This window comes from Myotis davidii, unplaced genomic scaffold, assembly GCF_000327345.1.
Source record: "Myotis davidii unplaced genomic scaffold, ASM32734v1 scaffold762, whole genome shotgun sequence".
In the NCBI taxonomy this organism is placed as follows: Eukaryota; Metazoa; Chordata; class Mammalia; order Chiroptera; family Vespertilionidae; genus Myotis; species Myotis davidii.
This window is the reverse complement of record NW_006293699.1, coordinates 1,372,404-1,379,246: the sequence shown is the minus strand read 5'-3', so window position 1 is coordinate 1,379,246 and position 6,843 is coordinate 1,372,404.

Here is a 6,843-nt window from a genome sequence, read left to right as displayed (position 1 = left end):
AGGCTATGGACCAACTTTGGGCCTGATTAAGTATGATCTTGAAAATTTGAAGTGCTGCCTTTAAAAGAAACAAATTAATATATGTTCCAACAGTGTATGTTGAAGTGGCAATAGCGAAAAAACACACCCACAGACACAGGAGAGCCCTACCCAGTTTGGCTCAGTGGATAGGCCTGTGGACTGAAGAGTCCCAGGTTTGATTCTAGTTGAGGGCACATGCCTGGATTGCCAGCTCAATCCCCAGTAGGGGACGTGCAGGAGGCAACTGGTCAATGATACTCTGTCATCATTGATGTTTCTATCACTCCCTCTCCCTCTCCCTCTCTGATATCAATAAAAATATTTCTTTTTTTAAAAAGAACTTTAAAAAAAAAAAAGACACAGGAGAGAAAGTGAATAGGATAAATAAGCACTTAATATGGTAGCTATAATTCTAGTTGTAAATAGATTGAATTCTTTTGTGAAAAATCTTGGGTCATTAGACTAGATTTTTAACAGTCCACTATATGCTTCTTAAAGAAATGCATCTAAAACAAATCCAGAAATTTTGAGAGCCAAGAGATACCAGAGAAATAGCAAAAGGAAGCTCTTATAGCTGTATATGTACTGTAGCAACATTTTCTCTTTTAATGAAGACTGATACATGGTTTGGTTCATTGTTTATGTTTCCTCAGTAAGATAACATCAAAAAACATAAAGCAAAAATTTAGAGAACTACATGGAGAAATAGGTGTTACCATCCTGCTAGGTGTTTTAATATGCCTTGGAGGCAAAGCAGTTTAAAAAATCAGTTAAAGACCTAGAATCTGAACACAAAACCAAACTTGATCTGATGAACACTTGTAGAAATCTTCATACAAAATAAGAATGCATATTCTTTTAAACAAAAGTGAATGTATGAAAACTGGTCACATGCTATGGGAAGACATCATCATATTTCAAAGAATCAGTATCATAGAGATCATTTCTCTCAACCAATGTCAGAAAGCAGCTACCAGCCTGGCCGGCATGGCTGAGTGGTTGAGCATTGGCTTATGAACCAGGAAGTCACAGATTCCCGGTCAGGACACATGCGTGGGTTTCGGGCTCTATCCCCAGTGTGGGGGCATGCGGGAGGCAGCTGATCAATGACTCTATCTCATCGTTGATATATCTCTCCCTCTGAAATCAATAAAAAGATTATATATATGTATGTATATATATATGCAACAACCAAAAGGATCACAAAAGATTCCAAATTTAGAAAAAGTTTAAATTTCTATATAGATCAACTAAGAAATGATATTCAAAATTAGAAAATACTAATATACAACTTAAGTAAGAGAAACTGAATAAATTCAAAGGATATAGGAAAACATAAATTAATGAAACTGAAAACTATAGGAACAACAAAACCTAATGGTCAAGGAGTGACCAAGAAGACAACTACAAGTAGTACAGAGATTGTTTTAGAATATTAACTTTATATCAATAAATGAGACAGTGGGTACATCTTGCCAAAATAATCTTCAGAGAAAAAAAGAATAATCATTACAAGACTTGATTCAGTAATTTGAACTCTCCCCACAGTTAGGGGGACTTTCAGTAATAACAGAATATGTAATTTTGACAAACTTGCCTGCTCAAAATAAAAACAAAACTGGATAAAATACAAATGCATGTTTAAAGTGTCAGAGAGCCGACCAGCTCATGAAGAATTCACTAGGCCAAGGTCCAGAGGAGAAAGGAAATGCAGAGGTCAGTTGGAGCAGCTGAGAGTTGACCGTGCTTTTCTTGCTGTCACTGTTAAGGAACCTTGGTAGCCACATCCCAGTTTCACTGGGAACCTGAATGGTGGGCCCTAGGATGGAGGGTGAAATGGAAGTAAACCAGCCCTTGAACAGACCGCAGCGTGGCCTCCCGTTCTTTGGGTGGCTCAAAAAAGTCATTTTTTAAATGTATTTAACATGTTTTGAAAGTGGAAAGTACAGATGAAATAAGAATAGCAAAATGTCAATAACAAATCTGAGTGATGAGCATAACAATAAAAATGTAATATGCTAATTAGACCAGACAGCCAAACAACCTTCCGGATGTCCTTCCAGATGACCTTCCAGATGAAGCCGGGACTGTGAGGGCTGAAGCAAGCTGCTGCAGCTGCGAAGGCCAAGCCTCTTGCATGAATTTCGTGCATTGGACCTCTAGTCTATAATAATAAAAGCATATATGTTCATTAAACTGGGCGCCCTTCCAGACGAAGCCGGGGCTGCAAGGGAAGCCCGGGTCCCGGGTGCCAGAGGGAAGCCAGTGCCGGCAACTGGGGGAAGGAAGGCCTACTCCTGCACAAATTTCGTGCATTGGGCCTGTAGTATTACATAAAGTGGCCCCAGAATTTCAATACCCCATGTCCCAACTAAAACATTCTTTCAGAATAATCTGGAAGTCAGAGATTCTTTTAGAATATTTCTGAAAGTGAGTCTTAAATGCAGCATCCAGAATACAGTAAGGTAACCTGACTAAAAAAGAAAGGAAACGTATGACACCCCCCCCAAAAAAAAAACCCCACCCACATGAATGCACACTTGTACAGCTCATGCAGACTTGGGGCACATGGAATGAACATGGTGAGTTGGCAGCACAGCTAAATGGAGCTAGTGTACTAAGGTACTGACACTGGGAGAAGGAAAGATATCAACATTGGATAAAGATGTTGCATCTTGCCTGGCTGGCATGGCTTAGTGGTTGGGTGTCGACTATGAACCAGGAGGTCACAGTTTGATTCCAGTGAGGGCACATGCCCGGGTTGCGGGCTCAATATACAGTAGGGGACAGGCAGGAGGCAGCCAATCAATGATTCTCTCATCATATTCACATTCCTCTCTCTCCCTTCCTCTCTGAAATCAATTTAAAAAAATTTTTTTTCATGGGAAAGGGGCCACTACAGATTCTACTGACTTTCAAAAGATGTCATGAGGAATAACTTTATGCCCAAAGTTTTTGAAAAACAGGCAAATTAATAGAAAAATATAGCTTAATGAAACCAGCACAAGAAGACATTTTAAAATCCAAGTAGTCTATAACTACTAAATAAATTGGATCAGAAGTTTAAGACCTAGAAAATCAGGCTGTGATGTTGCCATCAAACATTTAACACGTTAAGCGCCAAGCCTTTTTTTGTCTTTCTGTTTCAGTCACCGGTGACTGACATGGCGCTTAACATGTTAAATAAATATGGTATCATTTTTTAAAAAATATATATTTTATTGATTTTTTTTTTTAGAGAGGAAGGGAGAAACATTGCTGAGAGAGAAACATCCATCAGCCGCCTCCTGCACATCTCCTACTGGGAATGTGCCTGCAACCCAGGTACATACATGCCCTTGACCAGAATCGAACCTGGGACCTTTCAGTCCGCAGACTGACGCGCTATCCACTGAGCCAAACCGGTTTTGGCACGGTATCATTTTTATGTGAACTCTTTGAGAGAATAGAAAAAGAGAATCAGATTCTAATTTATTTTATCAGGCTACCATCAGTTTGATTCCAAAACTGGAAAGAAACACAAGAATGGAAATCATAAGCCTTTCTTACTGATGAACATATATGCAAAAATGTCAACAAACAATTCAACAAAATAAGCTTAGGATTCTATTACATCATCGTGGCCAGGCTGGATTTATCCCAGAAACACAAGGTTAGTTTAACATTAGAAAGTCACCCAGTGTAATTTGCCACATAAACCAGATGAAAAGGGGGAAAGTTAAGATCATATCAATAAAGAAAAAGCCCCCAAAAGTGTTTTTGTTTTGCTTTGCATTGGGACTTGACAATCTGATGCTTAAATTTGGAGGAGCAAGGAACCAAGAATAGCCAAGACCTTTGTATCAGTCCAGATCTTCTCGGAGGCAGTTGCTGAAATGTGGTCAGAAGTGTACAATGTGGAAGAAGAGAGAGAGCTGGATTAGGAAGGGAGTGCCTCTGGACTGGTGCAGCCCTGACACATGGATGAGGGAGGAAGGATTGGCACAAAGAACTTGAGACTGGCAGCGCAGCTATAAGAAAATCTTGGCCTGACCAACAGCAAAATGCAGGGCAAAGACTATGTGGAGGTCCCCACAGTGGGCAGAAATGGCCAGGCCTACCAGCCCTGCCTTGGTTGGATATTGGTTAGCTGCCTACAAAAAGCATTACCTCTGCTCAAATGCCATGACAGATCCAGAAGATGAAATGAACTGGAGGCTGTGAAGGAACTCCACCCATTGTGGCAAATTCGTTTTCAAAGGGAGGTCTGAGCAGGATGCCTTAAGGCTGCTGTGTGTTCTCAAAGGAGACCAAGGCAGGGAGACTTACCTGTTATATGAAAAGATACATAGCTATTTTAATTATGGTAGTGTATGTTGGTACAGCAATAAGCAGAACAGAATGTAGAGTGCCAGAATGAACCCACATATGTATGTTAACACATTGTTTGCGGATAGTTTTTATCGCACGCTAACAGGTGGCACGGGCCATTTTTGCTAATTTTTTGCACAAATGGCAATGTTCAGTAAAATTACGATAACTTTAGTTTACGTATTTATACGTTACCCGCATTCTACCGCTAGTCTATAAAAAACGTATTAATACGTGTCCCGCGCTCTACTACCAGTCAACATAAAACGTATAAGTAAAACGTATAAATACGTTTCCCGCGTACAATGTGTTAAAAGTAGCAAATGGACAAGCTATTCATGTCATTTCATCAGGGATGGAGGACATTAAATGGGGGGCGGAGAGGAATGAAACTGGGTCTTTACTTTATATATACTAGAGGCCCAGTGCACTGATTCGTGCACCAGTGGGGTCCCTTGGCCTAGCCTGCAGTGATTGAGCCAAAACCAGCTCTCCAACACCCCCCAAGGGGTCCCAGATTGCGAGAGGGTGCAGGCCAGGCTGAGGGACGCCATCCGTCCATGATTGGGGCCGGGAAGGGACTGCGGGAGGGCTCCAGGGCGTGTCCGGTCCATCTTGCCCAGTCCTAATTGACCAGACCCCAGCAACAAGCTAACCTACCAGTCGGAGCGTCTGCCCCCCGGTGGTCAGTGCGCATCATAGCAAATGGTCAAACGAACAATCGGACACTTAGCATAGTAGGCTTTTATTATGTAGGATTTTAAAATCCATCCCATCGGTTAAAGACATACATGTAAAAGAAAAACATTAAAAACTATAAAAGACTATATATCAGAGTGGAAAGACCTGAGTTTGCAGCCGGGAAGGGCAGAGTTCCCATAGAAAGGTAAAAACCAGGGACCTGGGCAGAAAAGTTTGCCAGATCTCTGAGCCGTTTGTTTTCACTGAACCCTGTTCATAGGACATTTCAGATACAGACACTCACCCGTGCTGAGGAGCAGGAGAAGGTGCCGACAAGTGGAATCTGGGAAGAGGCTGGGGAGAGAAGGGGGTCCAGGAGAGGTGGCAGGAAATTGAGTGCTGAGTCACCCCTGAGCCCAGGACTTGGGCAGCCATTTTCTCCTGAGGATATAACTCCTCCCTCCAGCCCCCAGGCAAGGAATACAGCCACACCCAGATTCCACCCTGCATGTGAGGTCCTCCCCATATTTATCCAATTCTTAACCTTATTTCCTGTATATCAGCTCAGCCTCTACAGATTCTGCCCCCACCCTCTTTATTGGGTGTTTGGTGTTTGTATTTGTTTGGTTTATCTATTGGTTCTGTGATGTTTTCTCTCTCTCTATCTCTATCTCTATATCTCTATATATATTCTCCTTTGTCTTTTCTCTCCTATCTTTTTTCTTTTTCCTTTTTTTCTCGCTCTCTTAGATATCATTTGTACTCTCTTTTCTCTCCCCTAGTTCTCTTTTCTCAGGTGGTCACTTATATTGGGGTTATCGGTGTCATGAGTACATTCATGCTTTGTTCCCTTTGAGTCATGTCTTGTTAAGGTGAATTTTATCCTGTTTGGCTAAAGTGCTAGAGAGCAAGTCACATAACCAGACGCCTGGAGAGGGGAAGCAGCGACGTGTGCAGCTCACTCCCACCCAAAGAACAGCAGCCATGCAAGTAGCCCACCCCCATCCGAGGAGCAGCAGACTTGCAATCAACCTGTCCAAGTCCAAGGAGCAATAGCCCCACAGCAGCCCACCACATCAGAGGAACAACGGCAGTGTGCAACCAGCCCCCACTCAAGGAACAGCAGCCACGTGAGCAGTCTGCCCCAGTTCGAGGAGTAGCAGCTGCGTGTGTAGCCCACCCCCATCCAAGGAACAGCAGCCTCGTGATCAGCACATCCTCTGTCTGAGGAACAGCAACGGTGTGAGAAGCCTCCCCCTACCAGCCAGAGGAGCCACCACGGCTGTGAACAGCATCCACCAGAGGAGCTGCTGCCAACTGAGGAGCAACTGCTACCACAACTGCCCAAGGAGCAACTGCAGCCCAAGGAGCCACAGCCACCCAAGGAGCAGCCCCTGAACGACTCAACATCTAGATCTGTCGGTGAGATCAAACATGGCTAGACAAAGAAACCCCTAAAGGAAAGAAGAGGACTTACCAGAAAAGCAGCTAAGGGAAACAGAGGCATGCAACATGTCAGAAAAAGAATTCAGATTAAGGGTCCTAGCGTGTATAAACCGGATGGAGGAAAAAATCAACAACTTATGCAAGAAGCAAGAAGAAACAGATGAAAAAATCAACAACTTATGTAAGAATCAAAAAGAAATGGATGAAAAAATCCATAACTTATGTAAGAACCAAGAAGAAATGAAGAGTGATGTAGCTGCAATAAAAAACACCATTGAAAGTTTCAACATTAGACTAGGAGAAGCGGAGGACCGAATTAGCGAATTAGAAGACAGGGAAACAATA